We start from the raw sequence: 21,878 nt of genomic DNA on the forward strand, positions 1-21,878 counted from the left end.
CTCCCATAGGAGTCCGGACGAAACTTACCAGCGTTTGAAGTTGGCGATGGAGTCCGGCTCCCGTAGGAGTCCGAGCAGAGTCTGCTTGCAGTTAAAGCTGGCGACGGAGCCCGGCTCCCGTAGGAGCCCGGGCGGCGTCTTCCTAGCAGTTGAAGTTGGCGACAGAGCCCGGCTCCCGTAGGAGTCCGGGCGGCGTCTTCCTTGCAGTTGAAGTTGGAGATGACTCGTGAGGGTCAAGCCTGTTGAGAACTTCGGCTGAGGGTATTTTATACCCAACACCAGTCCCCCTACTTTCAAGTTTGAATTTCGAATGAAGGAAGTACAGAGAGGTTTGCACAGCCAAAGTTGTCCCCTCGAACCCTGCGTACGACCGCCTCCAGATATTTTGGCGTTAAATGTGCGCGTGCTGGAGTCTTTTCGAATCGGGGCGATACGAAAGGGCCCTTCGAAATTTTCGCTGGTACACTGGCCCAGGTACGATGCAATAATGGCCCTGCCAACCATCAGCCACTTTCAGCCGCCTGCCGTGGTGAGTAGGACACGTGTCGAGCGCGGGCCGGCCTGGGGGGATTCGCGATCATTATGGCGTCGGATCCCAGGGTCTATTTAAACCCGTCCTTCCGCCTTTAGGGGCCCTATTCCTCTTCAAAATTCTAGCGGTATCTGCCCTTTCTTCGAGAGCCCTGATCCTCTCGACGTCTTCCCGGGCCATAGGCATCCTTCGAGTCGTCCCTGTTCTCGCCCCTCTGCATCCCTCAGAGCGATCTAGGTTAGTCCCCAGAACCTTCGTCCCTCTTTTTGCCATCTAGGGGCCTTTTCTTCGCTATTTTCTTCTGTCGTATTCCTTTGAGTTAGTCTACTGTGACCTCTCATCCTTTGCCCCATCTGTCTCCTTCGGGATCTTTAAAGTCTTCATTCGAAGTCATTTGAAATATCTTCTGGCTCTTCCGCTTCCGACGGCTCCGAGAGTTCTTCCGCCTCAACCCTCCAGGTCCCTCGCTCTGCGGATGAACCCGTATCGGGGGTTGGGCTTCGCTCGATTTTTGCGCCGGGCGCCATTCCATGATCCCTGACTTCGGATGAACTCCTTCTGATAAGGGTCCAGTATGGAGTTCCTCCGAAGTACGACCTGGAGCTGTCTGGCCCCTCCGACAGGGCCAGCACTCCCCCGCCCGATCGTTTTTGCCTGTATCAGGAGGCGTTCCGTGCCGGGCTCCGGCTTCCGCTTCCACCCTTTGTTGTCGCCCTCTTCCGGTTCTTAGATATCTCTTTGGCCTCGGTCGCTCAGAAATTCTTTTAGGTTTTTGATAGGGTTTCTCTCCCTTTGCCACGTAGTTGAGGTCCAGCCGTCCCTCTCTCTATTTAAGCATTTCTATACCTTCAAGCATCATCCTTCGACGAAGGACTGGTGGTATTTCTTCCCTCAGTTCGGCAAGAAGGGGTTGCTGAAAGGTGCCCCCTCTTCGATCCATAACTGGAAGGAAAAATACCTCTTCGTCCACTGCCCGACCCTGAGGCTGGGCCTGCCCCCTTAGGGCTCTCTGAGGGACTCCGTCCGTCGGGCCCCCAGCCTAGGGGAGGATGACCTCCAGGCTGCCCGAAAGCTTCTCGCCTATTCCGCTCCTTCCCTTCCCAACCTTCTGAGGGAGTAATTTTTGTTCAACATGGGCCTGAGCCCCCAGGATCCTGTGAGTACTTCATCTTCTCCTTTCTCTTCTCTTCTTCTGTCCCTCTTCTTTTTCTTTCTTTTTCTCCTCTTTTCTCTCTCTCTCTTTTTTTTTTTCGGATGCTATTCTGTCCTTTTTTATCCCATTATTGATTTTTGATTGATTGATTGATTTTTTTTTTTTTAGGAATGGACGTCGAAGCAGCACGGATGCTTGCCAGGGGCCTCAAGGCCCACAAAAGAAAGGGTGCCACGACCTCCGGACCAGCAAAGAGGGCTAGGGCGGAGGAGTCGAACTTGGCCGCGCCCGCCCAGGCGGCTCCAGCGATCGACGTTTCCTCGGACGCCGAACCTACGGCCCCCCGGGCTTCTTCGAGGAGTCCGCCGACTGGGGCTCCCGCTTCGGAGGTCCGCTCCATGGAGGCGCCCGTAGTCGAAATGGGGAAAAGAAGGAAGTCGGTGGCCCACAGGGTGAGTAGCCATCGAGCCGCCGCTGACGAGTCCCTCAATCCGAAGAGAAGCCGGGGTATCCCTTCAATGACAGGGACTTGATCAGGCGGTTGATCGACGGCTGCATTCTATCCGAAGTCGTCGAGAGGATCGACCACGCCGATCCTGAGCAGCAGGTTTGGGACTCCCTAGGGTCCTTCCTCGAGGTAAGTAAATCTTCATTTATCCGATTATTCGACCCTTATTCTGATCCCCTAGCCGTCCCTGCAGATTGGGCACCAGCTCCTCACCAATATCGAGGCGACGAACCGTGCGAGGAGGGACATCGCCCAGGTGGAGGAGCGTTGTCGGGCTGAGGTCGCTCGCCTCGAAGAAAAGGCGGTCGAAGTAGCCGCCCTCCAAGAGGTCCTGGAAAGAGAGAAACAAGCTCGGGAGGAGGAGAGGCAGACCTTGGAGGAGACGATGAGAAAGGCGAAGGCTGAGGTCACCAATTTGGCTGAGCAGACTCCAGTTTTGGTCTCGGAGGTCAGGGTTCTTACGGTAGAGGAGTTCAAGGCCTCTGCAGAGATGAGAGACTTGAACGTCCAATTCGGCCAGGAGGCGTTCATTAAGGGGTTCGAGCTCTGTCAGGAGAGGGTGGCCAGAAAATTTTCGGAGCTCGACCTTAACTTCCTGGGTGAGGAGTCTGAAGACGAGGCCGGTCCCTCTCCTGCCATCACCGCTGCAGCAGCCCCCCCTCCCGGAACGCCGAGCTCTCCAACTCCTGCTTCTGAGGTCTGAGACCTCCGACCTTGTAGTTTTATTTTACCGCAATTTCCCTTTTCCTTTTTGTCTTCAAAAATCATCCAATCAATAAAGTTGAATTTCTTATCGTGGGTGGTTTCTTCCTCCTTCCTTTCTTCTCTCTGCTTTTCTTTCTGTGATGAGGCGCGTCTTGACGCTTTTGCCTTCCGATGGCAGTGCCCTGCCGAAGCACTCCCCCTGCCCCTAGGGATTCCACTGAAGTCGACGATCCAGCGACTGAAGAAGGAAGCTCTTTACCTGACAAAAAAGTCAAAGAAGATGGAAGGCGAGCTTCGCAGATTGAGAGAGGGTCATTCTGAAGCCACCGTGGAGGCCACCCACTTTCGGAACCTCCACGTGAAGGGGATCATGGAGTATAGCCGGAGGAAGGCGGACTTTGCGAAGGAGCTTGAGGAATGCAAGAAGAGCGCCAGCGATCGAATTTGGGCTTAAGCTGTCAAGATCAGTGCTCTCAGGGTGGAACTGTCGGCTGCGAAGGAGAAGATCGGCCAGCTGGAAGGAAGTTCATCCCGGCTCTTGGCCCAGACCGACGGCGACCGGGAGTGGTCGAAGAAGGTCTCCGACCTTCAGCAGCAGCTTCAGGACGCCGAGGTGAGCTACGATGTGCATCGGGCCAGTTGGCGCAGGCAGGTAGATAAATATAAAGGGAGACTCAGGGTGGCGACCGACGAAGTCGCCCGTCTTCAGAGGCAGCTGGCTGACAGGGCTCAGCTTACTTCTGCTCGGGATTCTGATGAACTCCAGTCCCTAAGAGGAACCGTTGAAGGGATTTCTGTTGTCCTCGGGGAAAGGACGGTCGAGCTGCAGCAACTGAAGATCCAACTGGCGTACGAGTAGCGGGCCATCACGGATGCAGAGGCAGAATCTGAGGTCCTGAGAAAGAGGCGTCGAGAGGCGGAGGCCGGAAGCCAGCGACTTCGTCGGGCGCTCCAGGATGCACTGCTGAAAAGGGGAGAGCTAGAAGAAGAAATTGAGAATCTGAGGCAGTCCTGGATAGGGGATGGAGTAGATAATTCTAGGTCGGAAGGAGCAGAGCTTCTCTAGGGCTCTTCTTGGCCTTCCGTCCTCTCATGTATACATTTTCCCTTTTGCTGTTTTGTCTTGCTTTTGTCGCTTTGCTTTTCTTCCTTTGGCCTTCTGGGCTTCGTGGTGTATATTTCGCAAATGGAATGAAAAGAGAATTTTGGGTTACCTCGTCTGCATGTTGTATTAAATTATCGTCCGCCGAACTTTTTTTGTCGTTCGACTTGTCCGACGTTGACGTCGTTTGGAGGTGCCTAGTCGCCGATGCACTGGTCTGCTTTCCTTGGTGGTCTGAACTCCGCACTTCCTCAGAGGTGCCACCGTCTTCTTGACCTGTGTCGAGAGCCTTCTTAGAGGCCAGGGGTGTTTGGTAGGAACTTCCTGTCTTTGTTGAGATGGGGTTCCTTACGTCTTTGGCATAGTTTGTCCTCCATCTGTTTCCATCGTAGTTCGTCGCTCTTCCTTTTTAATTTTCCTCCTCTTTTCAGAGTGAGGGCCCTCCCCTTACTTTTTGCGGGATTGTGTAGAAGTATGAAGGTGCCGCTGAGGAGCCTTTCCCCTTCATTCGATCTTGTTGGGCGGCCGGATTTCATCGCCGTCAGGATGAGGTTCTCCTCCTGTTCCCAACGGGGTCGCAGGGGCACATAAGGGCTATCGCAAGGGTCTCCCCCCCCATCCGGTCTGGAAGAATCGGACCTTCGACTTTGCTCATGTCAGGACGAGGTTCTCCTCCAGTTCTCGACATGGCCGTGGGGGCACATTAGGGCATTGCAAGGCCTCTCCCCCCATCCGGTCTAAAAGAATCGGGCCTTTGACTTTGCTCATGTCAGGACGCGGTTCTCCTCCTGTTCTTGACATGGCTGTGGGGGCACATTAAGGCGTTGTAAGACCTCTCCCTCCATCCAGTCTAAAAGAACCGGGCCTTTGACTTTGCTCATGTCAGGACGAGGTTCTCCTCCTGTTCCTGACATGGCTATGGGGGCACATTAGGGCGTTGTAAGGCCTCTCCCTCCATCCGGTCTAAAAGAATCGGGCCTTTGACTTTGCTCATGTCAGGATGAGGTTCTCCTTCTGTTCCTAACATGGCTGTGAGGGCACATTAGGGCATTGTAAAGCCTCTCCCCCCATCTGATCTAAAAGAATCGGGCCTTTGACTTTGCTCATGTCAGGACGAGGTTCTCCTCCTATTCCTGACATGGCCGTGGGGGCGCATTAGGGCGTTGTAAGGCCTCTCCCCCAATCCGATCTCAAGATAATCAGACTTTCATTTTAGCTATGTTAGGATGAGGTTCTCCTTCCATTCCTAACATAACCTTGTTTTAATTGTTCGAAGGGGTTATCCCCAGTCATAACAAATCCATTTCAAATGGGAGGAGCATGCGAAGTCGAAAGGAATTTAGATTCAGGGCAAAGTCGTAAGCGATACATTTATAGGTTTCTTGAGTTCCATGATCGTGGAAGGTCTGCTCCTCCTTGAGGCCCTCCGACGATGGAGTCGATGGTCCCGATTGGAAGCCGATCTCCGGGCTGCTCCTCCCTCCTTGGCGGTTCAGGTTGCGGCAGGATCCTTGGCCGATCTTCTCTATCCTCAGGCCGACGTCGGATGAATCTGTTGAGTCGACCTCGCCGGATGAGCTCCTCGATCTCGTCTCGGAGCTGGATGCATTCCTCCATGTCGTGGCTGTGGTCGCGGTGGTAGAGATAGAACTTGTTGGGGTTGTGCTTCCCGGGGTGTGTGCGCATTCTCTCTGGCCTAGGGAGCTGCTCCCTAACCTCTATCAGTACCTGGGTCTTCGAGGCATTGAGGGGGGCGTAGTGACGGAACCTTCCCGGGGGAGAATCCCATCGAACCCCATGATCCGAACTTCTCTGCCTGCATATCCGAGGTGGAGTATGGGCACGCTTGTGCCCAGAAGGGGATCGAGAACGCGATCGAGCTTCTCTCGACCTTTTTTCGACTGCGGGCTTACTCAAGTCTCCCGCCTGCCGCTCTCTCGCAGTCTCTTCATCCTTCATTTTGAAGGCTTCTTTCGCTCGGGCGTACCCTTCAGCCCGAGCCAACAAATCAGCAAAATCTCTGGGGTACTTCTTCTCCAGGGAGAATAAAAGGTCATTCTTCTGAAGGCCGCCCTTTAGAGTGGCCGTTGCAACTGATTGGTCCAAATTCCGGACCTCCAGTGCTGCGATGTTGAAGCGATTGATGTAGGCCCGAATGGACTCCCCTTCCCTCTGCTTGATATTGATAAGGGACTCCGAACCCTTCCGGGGGCGCCGGCTGCTGACAAAATGGGTCACAAATTGGTGGCTCATCTGATCGAAGGAAAAGATGGTACCCGACTTCAGCGTCGAGTATCAGTTTCTCGTCGCTCCCTTCAAGGTGGATGAAAAAGCTCGGCATAAAATGGCGTCGGGAGCGCCATGAAGCAGCATCATCATCCGGAAGGCTTCCAGATGATCAACTGGGTCTGAAGTCCCGTCGTAGCTTTCGAACTGGGAGAGCTTGAAGTTTGGCGGGATCGGTTCCTGCATGATCATTTGAGAAAATGGAGGGTCAGTGCAAATATCTTCACCAAAAGCGGGGGGAGCGTGGCGGAGTTCTTCGATCCGTCGGTTCATCTCTTGGAGTCTCCGATCCAGGAAATCCTCTCGACTTCGGGTCTCGAGGGTCCTCTGACAGAATGGAGGTAGGGATCTTCCAGGGGTGGAGTCATGATCCGATTGAGGGCTCTCCACCCTCGGGTTCGTCTTCCTAGGGAAGACGGGACGGCTGGTCCAAGTGGCCCGCCCCACCGTCGGATTTTGGTGTTCCGGTGACACCCTTTCCAGGCGCACTGATGCCATGGCTGCTGCTGCTGCTGCATGGCTTGCACAGCTTCAGTGAGGCCTCTGACCTGCTGCGCTAGCAGATCAAACTGCTCCCCACCGACCGCCGTCGCTGGAGGAGGAGGAGGAGGTTGGGAAACAAGAGGTGAGGTCGGAGCCTGAGATCTGGCTGCGGAGGTCGTGGATCATCGCGTGGATGCCTTGCGGGGAGGCATCGAGCAAAGATCAAGTGGAGGGAGGAGAGGATGTCGGAAAAGATGCCCGGGGGCGGTCCCGTTGAGCGCTCCTTTAAGAACAAGGGTACCGCGAAGGTTCAAGCCCTTCCTCTAGCGCCAATCTTGTTGGTGCAAAAATCCACCTGCGCCGGAGAAGCTGGAGTCGAGGGAGTCGCGGTCGCCACCGGAACCTGCAAAAGAAGTCTCAACCGGAGGTGGGGTTGCTCCGACAAGACCCTCCGACGCTCAAATCAGTTCTCTACCTCAACAAGAATGGAGTGCTCGAACGAAAATTTTAGCAGAATTTTGAGATAGAAAATAGAGCTTATATCATAACGTATCTGGGGTTCCCCTTTTATAGACGGAGGGGGCAACAAATTGATAGTGACGCCTGTAACCGTCTGGTCGTGGGCCGCCCAGAGTTAGGAGGAATTTATTGCGAAGAGTAGTGGGGTAGGCCCGTGGCTACCGCCGAAGCGCGCCACGTGGAGTCCGCCACAGGGAGTGGAGCGACGTCCGTTGTCGTGACTTGCCAGAGGATGGAAGAATTGTGTGATATCCATCGCAGAAAGTGGAGCAGGATCGTGGTCGTTACTGTGGCCTGCCAGGGGGTAATGGAGCCACACGAGATCCATCGCAGGAAGTGGAGCAGGATCGTGGCCATCATAGCGGTCTGCCAGGGAATGCAGGCCTGTCGACTGAAGTTTGGTTGGAATCGGAAGCGAGGTCCGGCACCTGTAGGAGCTCGGGCGGAGTCTTCCTGCAATAAAAGTCAGGGGCGAAGTCCGGCTCCCGTAGGGGTCCGGGCGAAGCTGACCAGCGGTTGAAGTTGGTGACGAAGCCCGGCTCCCGTAGGAGTCCGGGCGGAGTCTGCTTGCAGTTGAAGCTGGCGACGGAGCCCGGCTCCCGTAGGAGTCCGGGCGGCGTCTTCCTTGCAGTTGAAGTTGGTGACGGAGATCGGCTCCCGTAGGAGTTCGGTCGGAGTCTGTTAGCAGTTGAAGTTGGTGACGGAGCCCGGCTCCCGTAGGAGTCCGGTCAGGGTCTTCCTTGGAGTTGAAGCTGGCGACGGAGCCCGGCTCTCGTAGGAGTCCGGACGGAGTCTGTTAGCAGTCGAAGTCGGTGACGGAGCCCGGCTCCCGTAGGAGTCCGGGCGGAGTCTTCCTGCAATTACAGTCAGGGGCGAAGTCCGGCTCCCGTAGGAGTCCGGACGAAGCTTACCAGCGCTTGAAGTTGGCGATGGAGCCCGACTCCCGTAGGAGTCCGGGCGGAGTCTGCTAGCAGTCGAAGTCAGTGACGGAGCCCGGCTCCCGTAGGAGTCCGGGTGGAGTCTTCCTGCAATTACAGTCAGGGGCGAAGTTCGGCTCCCGTAGGAGTCCGGACGAAGCTTACCAGCGCTTGAAGTTGGCGATGGAGCCCGGCTCCCGTAGGAGTCCGGGCGGAGTCTGCTTGCAGTTGAAGCTGGCGACGGAGCCCGGCTTCCGTAGGAGTCCGGGCGGAGTCTTCCTGCAATTACAGTCAGGGGCGAAGTTCGGCTACCGTAGGAGTCCGGACGAGGCTTACCAGTATTTGAAGTTGGCAATGGAGCCCGGCTCCCGTAGGAGTCCGGGCGGAGTCTGCTTGCAGTTGAAGCTGGTGACGGAGCCGGCTCCCGTAGGAGTCCGGGCGGAGTCTTCCTGCAATTACAGTCAGGGGCGAAGTCCGGCTCCCGTAGGAGTCCAGACGAAGCTTACCAGCGTTTGAAGTTGGCGATGGAGCCCGGCTCCCATAGGAGTCCGAGCGGAGTCTGCTTGCAGTTGAAGCTGGTGACGGAGCCCGGCTCCCGTAGGAGCCCGGGCGGCGTCTTCCTGCAATTACAGTCAGGAGCGAAGTCCGGCTCCCGTAGGAGTCCGGACGAAGCTTACCAGCGTTTGAAGTTGGCGATAGAGCCCGGCTCCCGTAGGAGTCCGGGCGGAGTCTGCTTGCAGTTGAAGCTGGCGACGGAGCCCGGCTCCCGTAGGAGCCCGGACGGCATCTTCCTAGCAGTTGAAGTTGGCGACGGAGCCCGGCTCCCGTAGGAGTCCGGGCGGCGTCTTCCTTGCAGTTGAAGTTGGAGACGACTCGTGAGGGTCAAGCCTGTTGAGAACTTCGGCTGAGGGTATTTTATACCCAACAAAATCTATTGAAAAGTGATCATTGCTTACTGGGCTGTCTAGCTCATTACCTCCTATTTTACTATTTTTACAGATGTCGAGGAATTAAGATGATACAAGATATAAATGGAAGAGTGATCAGAAATAGAATCCCTATACTTTTATTTTAGGTTGAAAGTCTTATTGAATTTGATGTAAGGCCTATTAATCGTTGTTGAATTTATTGAGATATTAAAGAAGAAATTTAGGTCGTTATGTTTTAGATTTAAATTATTGACTAATTATTCTGCTGTTGCTTTAGGATAGCACGATAAGATACCTTGCATGCTTATGGAAAGAGTTTTCTATGAGTATGCGGCGGTTGCCATGACCCTCAATTCACAATCCCGAGTCGGGGGTGTGACAATTAATATGGTATCAGAGCATAAATAGATGAATTATGAAACATAGAATCAGATATAGAATGGGTGTAAGTGGATAGACACCAGGGACATTATAGTGTAGATCTTTAATGATTGTAGTGGAAGAAATATTTATAAATTTTGATTAAACATTGAGATTATGTATGAAAGGATTATAAGAGATTATGACATATAGCATTTGAAATATGATGGATGATCTATTGATCATGATATGATTAGTTAGATTTTGATTGAAAGTAATTACAAAAGGATTGACATAAAATTTTATTGTGCATTGTGGTTATTAATTTGATCATTGGTTATTCAAGTAAATCGTAAGTTCAAATTCGATGTGAGAATAATACTATGATATTACTTTTAGTTGAGAAGTTGACTATTATTGGCAAGATAAAGATTTGATAATAAAATGTTGTTCCAGAATAGGCTAAGAAAGTTTTTTTTATGATGCTTGATTGGAATATTTATTGAAAGTGAACTTGGTATGTGGATCATATATAAAGTGGCATATTAGGATGAATACATGTTTAGAGATATTGCAAAGAAGTCTATTTCTTATTGATGAAATTGATTTTGAGATTGTAGGATATTCATCATATTGGAAGCTTTAATCATCATCTTTAGATCTAAATAATGGATCTTATTATGTCTCTTGGAGACTACATGATGTGTATAAAATTTCAATTTAAAGATTTCTTATCTAAGTTGATCAAGAGATTTTCTGATATTATTGTTGAGGTTGTTAATGAAAAAAATTGATATCTTCTGATTAAGATAAAAGATCTGATTTATATTTATTTCAGATTAAGGGATCCATGTGAATTTATAATTTAGAAATTTTAGATTTAGGAATTGATATGGAGTTCCTTTGCTTTTGTTAACGAGGTCCCTAATTGAATCTACTATTAAATGAAGATTTAATTTTTTTGAAGCTTGTATGATTGTTATGAAAGGATATTTGATAGATATTGAAGATCTTGATGATAGAAATTTTAGAAAAAAGAATAATGATTTGAATTCTTATATATTCTGATTATGTCCAAATTTGGTGGAGCATCGAAGGATTTTTTTTTCATTGATTTGACTTATAAGAATTTTTGGTTTGAAAATTATCAAATTGAATTGATATGAGAATTAAGATTTGATTCATATTAATTATAGTAAATCTATATGATGGTTTAAATATGATATTGGACTCAAGGGTTAATCAAGATTATTGTACACCAGTAAAAGTATGAATGAGAATCGAAAGTTAATCTTTGACTTCAATTGAAATTTAAAATTTTAGATCTTTTCTATTGATAAGATAAAAAAATAATTTGATCAAACTTTTTTTTGGTGAACCTAAAAAATTTTGATTGTTAGATCAGAGTGCGCAGCGGAAGCATGGTAATCTGGATTACTTTGAGTAAGTTAGGAATGTAGACCCTTTGAGTTAAAAAATTTTGATAGATGATATGGTTTGATACAAAAAATTTATTGATATTAGAAAGAATAATATTTTAAAATTTTGAATTATTTTAGATATCCTAATATGATTTTTAAAAGTAGTGCTTTCACCTACTATGCTATAAAAATATTTAGCATCCTGATTTTAGGATGAGTGGATTCTTGATTTTTGATTTTAGATTTAGAATATTTTGAGATAATTTTTTTTAATCCTAGAATTAAATTTTATAATTCTCTATTTATTAGAAAGAATTTAAGATTGTTTATTGAATAATAATTTTGATCTTAGATTATTATACTCAAATATTTATCTTCAGGGTATAATAAAATTTGAAGTTAGAATTCTTTTGATCATTATTATTTTTCTAACTGAATGAAAAAAAATTAAGATTATCTATTGATATTGATGATTGTTCTACAAAATATGGATTGGAGTTATTTATAATTTAATTTGATAATAAATCGATTAATTAAGAGTTGTTAATGTTTAGATAAAAAAAATTGATATATTTACTTAGAATAGAGACATTGATTTTGATTATAAGAAAAATATAATTTTGATTTAGATTAATTTTTGAGTTATTGATTTTTATTATGGAATGACTTAATGATAAAATTTACTTCAAGAATTAGAATATTTAAGAGTTTGAAGGTTTGAGTAAGAAAATTTTGATGACTAAAAATAGTGATATTGATTCAATCAACAATGGTGATATTGATCTTTATGAAATGACTTAATGATGAAGTTGTATCGAGAATTAAAATATCAAAAGTTCAAGAATGAGATTGAAATGATAAATCTTCAACTTTTGAAAGTACAAATAAGAGAAAATATTTTTGAATTTTGATTGATTAGGATGTCATCAAATGATTCATAGAAGTATATTTTTCTATCTTATGATGGATTGAAATTTAGAGTGGTTAATATTTTAAAAAATAAATAAATGATGATGAAAAATAAAATTCTTATTCAAGAATTAAGATATTGATTTTTTTCTATTCACAAGAGATAGATTTGATTTTGATCTAGTCATGAGATATTGAACATTATTTTATAGGAAATGAGAGCATAATTTTAAAATTTTAAAATATTAAAAATCTTTGAGATGTTGGTCTTGATAAATAAGAAAATGAATGGTTTCATTTCAGATAGATATTTGATATACCAACTTTTTTCTTATGAAATGATTTAAGAATGAATTTATATCAAGAATTAGAATATTAAAATATTTATGGATGAGATTCAAGTAAGAAACTATAAAGACTCAAGCAAGAAAAATTTCGAGGATGAAATTTCTTTTAGAGGGAAAGAATGTGATGGCCCAGCCCGAGTAACAAATTTCAGCCCACAAAAGCCCAAACGAAAACAAAGAAAAAAAGAAGAAAAAATAGAGGAGAAGAACTCCCGAAGGGAGTCTTCTTCCTCCTCTCGTTGGCTCCCAATCGGAGTCGGAAAGAGCCCCCCTCCGGCTCTATTTAAGGAGAAGAACCCTCTTCTCTCCCTTCCACCAAAGATCCGAGATCCAGTCGGCGGCAATCGTCAAAAAACCACCGCGGAGACCCATCCCTGTGCCCGTCCAATTGCTCACTGAAAAAGCCTCGCCGGTGTCGGAGGTAAGCCTCCTCCCCTTCCTCTCTTCTCCCCTTTCCTTTCCATGCCTGTGTGCATGCTCGCTGGCGACCGGAGTTGTCGGATTTTGTTGCAGAAGAAACCTTTATTTTTGTCATTTTTCTTTGATTTCCGATGCCGGTGGTCACCGTCGACCACCGGTTTGGCCCTCCTCTTGTCGTTGGGTCGCCCCTCTCCTGTCGATGGCCGCCCCACGCCGGCTGCGCTGCCGGTCGGAACTCCAATGAGGAGATTTAAGATCCTCTGTTTCGATCAAAGCAAGCTTGGGAAGAAGAAAAGAAAAAGAAGAAGAAGAAGAAGGAAAAGAAAAGAAAAAGAAAAAGAAAAAGAAAAGAAAAGAAAAGAAGAAGGAAAAGAAAAGAAAAGAAAAAGAAAAAGAAAAAGAGAAAAAAAAAGAAGAAAGAAAAAATAAAATAAATTAATTAATAAATAATAATATAAATAATAAAATATGAGAAAGAGAGTTTCTTTCTCTTTCCTCTCTCCTTTCAGCTTGAACTAGTATTTTCTCTCTCTAAAATTGGACTTTCTCTCTCTAAAATCTTCTCTCTAGATTATTTCTCTCTCCTAAGATTTTTTATAATCTTGAGAGGAATGATGCTGAATTTAAATGATCTTGAGGATGGATTTTTGATCTGTGATCATCGGACGGTACACCGACATCCACTTTGATCAGATCAGGTATTTTTAGATTTTATTTCTCATGATTTTATTGAATTGTCCATATGATAATTTCAGCATGATTTGATCCGATCGATCGGATTTGTTGAATCATATCGTCTGAGAAGTCCAAGATGAATTTTCTTTCTCTAGAATTTTCTCTCTCTAAAATATTCTCTCTCTTGATTGATTCTTTCTCTAAAAGGGTTAGTGAATGAAAAAATTTCTTTTAATAGTCCTGATCTGATTCTAATGAAGAACCCTGATCCATGATTGTTAGACAGCGTACTGGCACTTACCTTGATCAGATCATGAATCTTTAGATTTGATCATCCATGATTTCGATCTAGCCATGACTTGATTTGATCATGTTGATTTCACCAATCGAGATATTAGACCAATCGTAATGTTGGATTGTGTCACGTGATCAATTCGAATTATACCTCATGAATTCTCTCTCCTCTAATTGTCTCTCTCTACTTGATTTTATGAAATTGATGAAGAAACCTCGGTCCTATCACTTCTTATCCGATTTGATCTGATAGTCAAACTTTGGATCGTTTAGGTCTTAATTAGATTTTGATTAGATAAAATTAGATGATCGGACCCAATCTAAACCGTTGAAATATGGTATTCGTATTTTTTCTAATTATTGAAATTGATTCTGTATAGGATTGTGGATGTTTGATCATGGGATATCGCAATATGATCTACGAACAGAATTTTTAAAAGAAAATTTATAGAATTATGTGGATTTATTGGAATGCATTCAAGGTAAGTAATGTTTCATTTTTTTTAGATTTATCGATAAATTATAATGTATTTTTCTGACATGATTTGTGAAACGATGCATAAATTGGATGAATGATATTTTGTTATAAAAATATCTTATTTGAAATATTATGATGAAGCATGATTGAACATATTGATTCTATGATGTATTATATTGATTGATTTCGATACTACATGATTATATGTTTTATTATCGAAATTAGAATATGAAATATGATTTATGAAGAATTATGATATAAGAAACATTATGAATTGATAACTTGACTATGTAAAGGACCCTGCCAATGGGGGCATATACATTGGCAATTGATTTGTCCAGAGAGTTTACGTCGTCAGAGAGACCAGCGACAAACCGTCAGAGAGATCAGCGGTTCCGAAGGACTTTGCTGACAGATGATTCGCAGCTCACCGTAAGAAGATATGCGGTGTTATGATCCTGCCACAGAAAAAATATGGTCATAGCTTATGGTTGACGAAAAAAATTGAAGAACAAAAGAAATTAAAATCTCGAAAGAAACTTGAATTTTCAAAAAAAAATGAATTTGGCATGAATTATGTTGTATAATTGAAATTGATTTCGAATTGATGAACTCTATATGCTTATTTTCTATAAATAATTATTTACTTAAATGTCTGATGAAATCTGTTGAAAAGTGATCATTGCTTACTGGGCTGTCTAGCTCATTACCTCCTATTTTACTATTTTTACAGATGTTGAGGAATTAAGATTGTTGGTGCAAAAATCCGCTTGCGCCGGAGAAGCTGGAGTCGAGAAAGTCGCGGTCGCCGCCGGGACCTGCAAGGAAAGTCTAAACCGGAGGTGGGGTTGCTCCGGCAAGACCCTCCGACGCTCAAGTCAGTTCTCTGCCTCAACAAGAATGGAGTGCTCGAACGGAGAATTTAGCAGAGTTTTAGATAAAAACTTAGAGCTTATAGAATAACGTATCTGGGTCTCCCTTTTTATAGGCGGAGGAGGCAGCAGATTGATAGCGACGCCTGTAACCGTCTGGCAGATGGCTGCACGGGGTCAGACGGAATTTGCTGTGAAGAGTAGTGGAGTAGACCCGTGGCTATCACTGGGGCGTGCCACGTGGAGTCTGCCGCGGGAAGTGGGGCGGCGTTTGTTATCGCGTCTTGCCAGCGGATGGGAGAATCGTGCGGTATCCGTTGCAGGAAGTGGAGCAGGATCGTGGTCGTTTATTGTGGCCTGTCAGGGAGTAATGGAGCCGCGTGGGATCCGTCGTAGGGAGTGGAGCAGTGTTGCGATCGTTACTGCGGCCTGTCAGGGAGTGATAGAGCTGCGCAAAATCCGCCGCAGGAGGTGGAGCAGAATCGTGGCCGTGATTGTGGCCTGGGAGTGCAGATCTGTCGGCTGAAGTTCGGCAGCGGTCGGAGTCCGACTCCTGTAGGAGTCCGGACGCAGTCTGTCTGTAGCTGTTGGAGTTGAGGACGAAGTCCGGCTCCCGTAGGAGTCCGGACGGAGTCTCCCTGCAATTAAAGTTAAAGGAGAGGTCCGGCTCCCGTAGGAGTCCGGACGGGGCTTACCAGCGGTTGATGTTGAGGACGGAGCCCGGCTCCCGTAGGAGTCCGGGCGGAGTCTACTTGCGGTTGAAGTTGTTGGCGGAGTCCGGCTCCCATAGGAGTCCGGACGAAGTTTGCCGGCGGTCGCTGGAGTCGAGGACGAAGCCCGGCTCCCGTAGGAGTCTGGGCGGAGTCTTCCTGCAACTAAAGTTAAAGGCGAAGTCTGGCTCCCGTAGGAGTCCGGACAAGGCTTACCGGCAGCCGATGTTGAGGACGGAGCCCGGCTCCCGTAGGAGTCCGGGCGGAGTCTACTTGCTGTTGAAATTATCGGCGGAGTCCGACTCCTGTAGGAGTCCGGACGAAGTCTGCTTGCGGTTGTAGTTGTTGGCGAAGTCCGGCTCCCGTAGGAGTCCGGACGAAGTTTGCCGGCGGCCGCTGGAGTCGAGGATGAAGCCCGACTCCCGTAGGAGTCCGGGCGGAGTCTTCCTGCAACTAAAGTTAAAGGCGAAGTCCGGCTCCCGTAGGAGTCCGGACGGGGCTTACCAGCGGTTGCTGTTGAGGACGGAGCCCGGCTCCCGTAGGAGTCCGGACGGAGTCTACTTGCGGTCGAAGTTGTCGGCGGAGTTCGGCTCCCGTAGGAGTCCGGACGAAGTCTGTCTGCAGTCGTTGGAGTCGAGGGCGAAGCCCGGCTCCCGTAGGAGCCCGGGCGGAGTCTTCCTGCAATTAAAGTCAAAGGCAGGGTCCGGCTCCCGTAGGAGTCCGGACGGGGCTTACCAGCGGTTGCTGTTGAGGATGGAGCCCGGCTCCCGTAGGAGTCCGGGCGGAGTCTACTTGCGGTCGAAGTTGTCGGCGGAGTTCGGCTCCTGTAGGAGTCCGAACGAAGTCTGTCTGCAGTCGTTGAAGTCGAGGGCGAAGCCCGGCTCCCGTAGGAGCCCGAGCGGAGTCTTCCTGGAGCTGATTCTGCTGAGGGCTTCGGCTGTGGGTATCTCATACCCAACAAAGATGATACAAGATATGAATGGAAGAGTGATCAGAAGCAGAATTCCTATACTTTTATTTTAGGTTGAAAGTCTTATTGAATTTGATGTAAGGCCTATGGATCATTGTTGAATTTATTGAGATATTAAAGAAGAAATTTAGGTTGTTATGTTTTAGATTTAAATTATTGACTAATTATTCCGCTGTTGCTTTAGGATAGCACGATAAGATACCTTGCATGCTTATGGAAAGAGTTTTTTATGAGTATGCGGTGGTTGCCATGACCCTCGATTCACAATCTCGAGTCGGGGACGTGACACTTATACTTTATTTAAGGGAAAAATCTAGTTGGTGATAGTGGAGGTGTGTTTGTTTGAAGAACAAGTGGCAACGTTCGTGTGTCCTTTACCACGAAATACAAGTAATCATGATGTACAAGAATGATTTCACCATAACAATCAGATTGTGCATCATCATTTCAAAGAAGAATTAAAAGCAATTACTCACCTTTCAAGAGATGTCATATACATGCACATAAGCGCGTAAACATATACGTGCACGCATATATATATATATATATATATATATATATATATATATATATATATATATATATATATATATATATATATATATATATATCACAACCATTGCTCCTCTTGAAATAAGAAACTATAACAAATATATTTGATATTCTATGGCATATATGTCTTTTTATTTTTATACATATCTAGAATAATAATTTTTAAATTATTTATTATTTTTGATATTCAAAGTAAGATTCATATCATAATTGGAAGGGAACATTGTCTCAAAAAATTATGGTCGCATGCGATTTCGATTTAGAACTTGTGTATGCATCATTATCTTAGCATCAATTTCAGATTTTGTATAATAATTATTAATTTATAGGTCATGGAAACTTACACTATAAGAAGGTGAAGACAACGTTCATGGTCCATGATAGCAAGAGAAAGAGAAGCAATCTGATGGGCCAAAGATTGAGCATAACTTCCGACAATGTGGCCTAAAAGCTAAAGCTCGAGGACTACAGAAGGCAAAGAAGCTTTGCACTAGGTTATGAAATTGTAATTCACCTCGTATCACTGCTAAAAGTAGAGGAGATAAATTCATAAAAAGTAAAGAATATATCACCGCTGTGAAAGTTGAGAATTGTTTCTAATGTAGGAACATATAATGATATTAGGACCATACTATCTAGTAGAAAAGATTAGGAAAATTCTTTGTGCACCATCAGTAGCATAGAAAATTCAAATAGAGTGCACCATTTTGTCCGATTGATTCACATAGCCATCGCTTTCTAATATGCATTTAATATTTGTAGTTCCACTTTCCAACGTATATTTAATGCTTGCCCGTTCTATTTTTTTGTTTGAAATTTTGAATGATAAAAATATATTTTTTTAAAAAAAATATTATAACATCCTGTGGCATATTATGACATCATGTGGTCAAATTATGACTTTCCGTATACAGAAAGTTATAATTTGGCCCCAAGATGTCATAATATGGGAGGAGCATTTTTGTCCAACACTTTCCAACATGCACTTAATATCCGTAATTTTATTTTTTCATTTAAAATTTTAAATGATGAAAATATTCTTTTTTTTTGAAAAAAATTATGACATCCTGTGGTATATTATGACATTCTGCATCAAATTATAACTTTTTGTACACAGGATGTCATAATATGACCCAGGATATCATAATATAGGAGGGATATTTTTGTCCAACCTCTTTTCAATGTGCATTTAATTCCTGCAGTTCTGTTTTTTGATTTAAAATTTTTTAATGACAAAAATATTTTTATTTTTAAAAAAAATTATGATATTCTATGGCATATTATGATATCTTACTTCAAATTATAACTTCCTACATGTAGGATGTCATAATATGAATACAAGATGTCATAATTTTTTCTAAAGAGCAGAAATATTTTCGTTATTCAAAATTTTAAATGAAAAAATAAATTTATATATATATTAAATATATATTGAAAAATAATAATTATGTGGATCAATCAAATAAGATGATATATTTCACATTAAATTTTTTATATTACCCATAATGCAGAAAGAATTTCTCAAAAGGATTAAGACATCATCTACGCTAAGAATTTTGGAGGGTCACGAGAGAGTGCAAGGCTTTCTGTCATGATAAAGAGTGCAACACTTGCCTTCCGTTGACTCTCAAAAAAAAAAAAAAAAAAAAAATTCAGTGGAAGGCAAGCGACATTGGTAGCTTACTTCCTATCAGCTAGTCTAGCGGTGAAACTGACGCTATTACCTAGAAAAATCTTTATGAGCCTACCGTCCTTCCACGAGCATCCAAAAGTGAGAATTTTCTACCGTAAAATAGAGATGGTGGAGCCCCTGATAGTCGTAGTTGAGCTCCACACGCAGAATTTGAAAGGAACCCCACCGGTTCACAGATTTCGAGTGGCTCAGCTGCCTTTGGCAGCTACTCGAAAGTTGGCATACGTGCTGGACATGTCCCACAACAGCCAAAGGTGTTATATTCACTTTCGATTTTGGGGTGACAATTAAACCTGATCGATGGGATATTGATGGAATTAAATTCAATTTGAATCAAAAATTCATCAATACAAATTCAATTTATTTATTGAATAAATTAAAAATTTAAATTTAGATTTAATTTATTTATTAAATAAATAATGATCTATATAATCCGTCTACTAAACATATTAAGTCAAGCTAAACATATTAAACAGATTAAGTGGATTTTAAATGGATGAAATGGATTTAAATGGGATAAACATATGTCACACTCCCGATCTGGGACCGTGAGCCAAGGATTATGGTTGTTAGACCATATTTGGTCTATGTGATGATATGTCCGACCTTCAAAGATGTGGCAAACACCTGACATTATGATGTGGACAATTTGTGACGTGCATCCTACCTACTCATCATCGATATCATCAGCTCATAGCCGATCACAGGAGGTCGGCCATATGAGAAAGTCTACATCATCGGTCATCTATCGATCCCATCCCAACTCCACCTCATTTCTCCATAAGTCATCCTACGGTATGAACACCATGAGGAGCTTTTGACGCACAGACTTTGCTAAGTTGGTGTGCAGTTATAATGGCCTACGTGAATAGCTAGCACTGTAACTAATCACTAACAACCTGCTAACAATCCACTACTTTGGCTCAAGTAGTTGCTAATCGCCTAACCAATTTTTTCTTATGAAAGGAAAGAAAGGGTGAAGAAAGGGAGGATTCTAATATCTAAACTCTTGAACACTATCTCCATTACCATTCTGACTATCTTTTACTATTCTTCCTCTCCAACTATTACTAACTTAAGTATCGAAGGGTCTTCCATTGGAGAATCTCCATCTTCTTTTTCAGCATATGCAAACTTTTTTTACAGGTGAGTGGAGTCCTTATCTAGCGCCTGTCTACTCCAGCTAAGCGCTATCCAAGCTGTCCTGCCCTGTCATACCTCATTGGAGAGAAACAACAACAGATTGACCTAGAGGAAGGGACCTGTTGCTGCAAGGCTCCAGAAAAAAGATGATAAGATCAATATAAGTATGAACTAGAGTGCTACTAGAAGTTAAATTGGTGAAGACTATGAATAGACCTATAAAAGAAGTCCAAAAAATCAGAGGGATATCCTCCAATTTAAGATCCTCCGATGTTTAAGTCAGCCAGAGCCTTGAGAATATATAGTAAAAAATAAAGAAATAGAATGCAAAAAGAATGATTTGAGTAGAAAGAGCAAGGACTCAATCCCTGAGGGAGCTAAAATGAATTCAGCAGAGTCCCAGCTCTCTTTTCTTGTAAGGACTTATCTCTCGGAGAGTATCCTACCCCTCTTTATATAGAGAGGACTTGCTTAGGCCATTAGGCCGTTAGAAGAGTTTGTTATGTCATTAAAAATTTATTAGACTGTAATTCTATTGTAATAGAATGGTCAGCTGTATGAGGATCATGTTTTGTTCATCCATATGAATAATAGTTGTAGCATAGCTGAAAAATAGTTGCAGTAAATCTGGAGAGTAGCTAATTTGTAGTATATGATTTTGGATGACATTGGTTCTGAACCGATGTCACTGATGGTAGATTGGTAAAAGACTGAGCTGATCATAATGTTCTATTGAGAGCCAATCCAAATAAGTTCAGATCGGCATGTAACTAGGCTGAGGGCTAAACCAGATCGGTATTTAACTGATCTGACTCAGAAGTCGACTTGGTCAATATAACTCTTCAAATGATCCTTCTTGATGTTGCCACATGGCTAGAAGTTAGTTAGTTGCACTAACATATTGCCTTATACTTTTCTGATCTGAAGTGACATTCCTCATATTGGGTGCAAAAAGTAGAACAAGAGATATTTTTCTAACTTTTGGTACCAACAATAAATGCGTTGTATCATAATTTCGGCTATATTTATTATTTAATGACTCGAAGTGACATGCCACTTTTTGAAAATAATCCGTCGGAGCCTTCAGTAATTATGAGGATTTGGAGAATTGAGTGCTTATTATTACCTAGATAGTTATGCCCAAGTGCTCATCTGCCAAGTGTCACCTCGCCATTGATTACTTCGGCTATAACACGGATCAAGCTTACGTGACTTAATCAAGAATAGGTGTGTCGAACAGTCTCTTCCCAAAATCATTGGATCACTGCCAAGTGTCATCGATCTGATAGTGAATAGAATTGATCTGAGCCACTGATGACTTCTATAAATAGGTCTGTACTCAATTAAAAAATTACTTTACTATTTCTACTACGTGAAAGTATTGCCAGATTCTCTCCAAAGTTCTTCCAGCACCATCAAAATCGAAAAAGAGTTCTTTGTTCTGATTGAAATTGGAGAAGAAATTACTGGAGTCGGAGAAGAAGCTCCCTAACAAGTATCTCAGAACCCCTTTCCCATCCATTAGGTAGCTTTCTTAGTTCTCTGCTCTCTTTTTTCTTGTGCAATTTTAGATTTTTAGGTTTCGTTGTCTTTATTCTCTTTTTTTGAAAAGTTTTTTCCTTTCTTCTTTTTATTTATTTTTCCACTTCATCTTTTTCTTTTTTTTTTCAACAAAAATCTTCTGACAGTAGTGAGATGAGGAGAAAAAAGAGTTGGGATGATCAGATACCTCAGTCGACCCAGCCTCAATTGAGTTCAAAGTGGAAACTCTACCTTGGACGATCGTGGAGGTCGGGAGGATCCAGAGTCTCCTATAAGGAGATTCTTGGATTACTTCGATCTTGATTTTGAGCAGTCTATTTTTATCAAGTCTGATCTTTAGGAACTTAGAAAAAAATAC

Source organism: Elaeis guineensis, chromosome 15, assembly GCF_000442705.2.
Source record: "Elaeis guineensis isolate ETL-2024a chromosome 15, EG11, whole genome shotgun sequence".
NCBI classification, from domain to species: Eukaryota; Viridiplantae; Streptophyta; class Magnoliopsida; order Arecales; family Arecaceae; genus Elaeis; species Elaeis guineensis.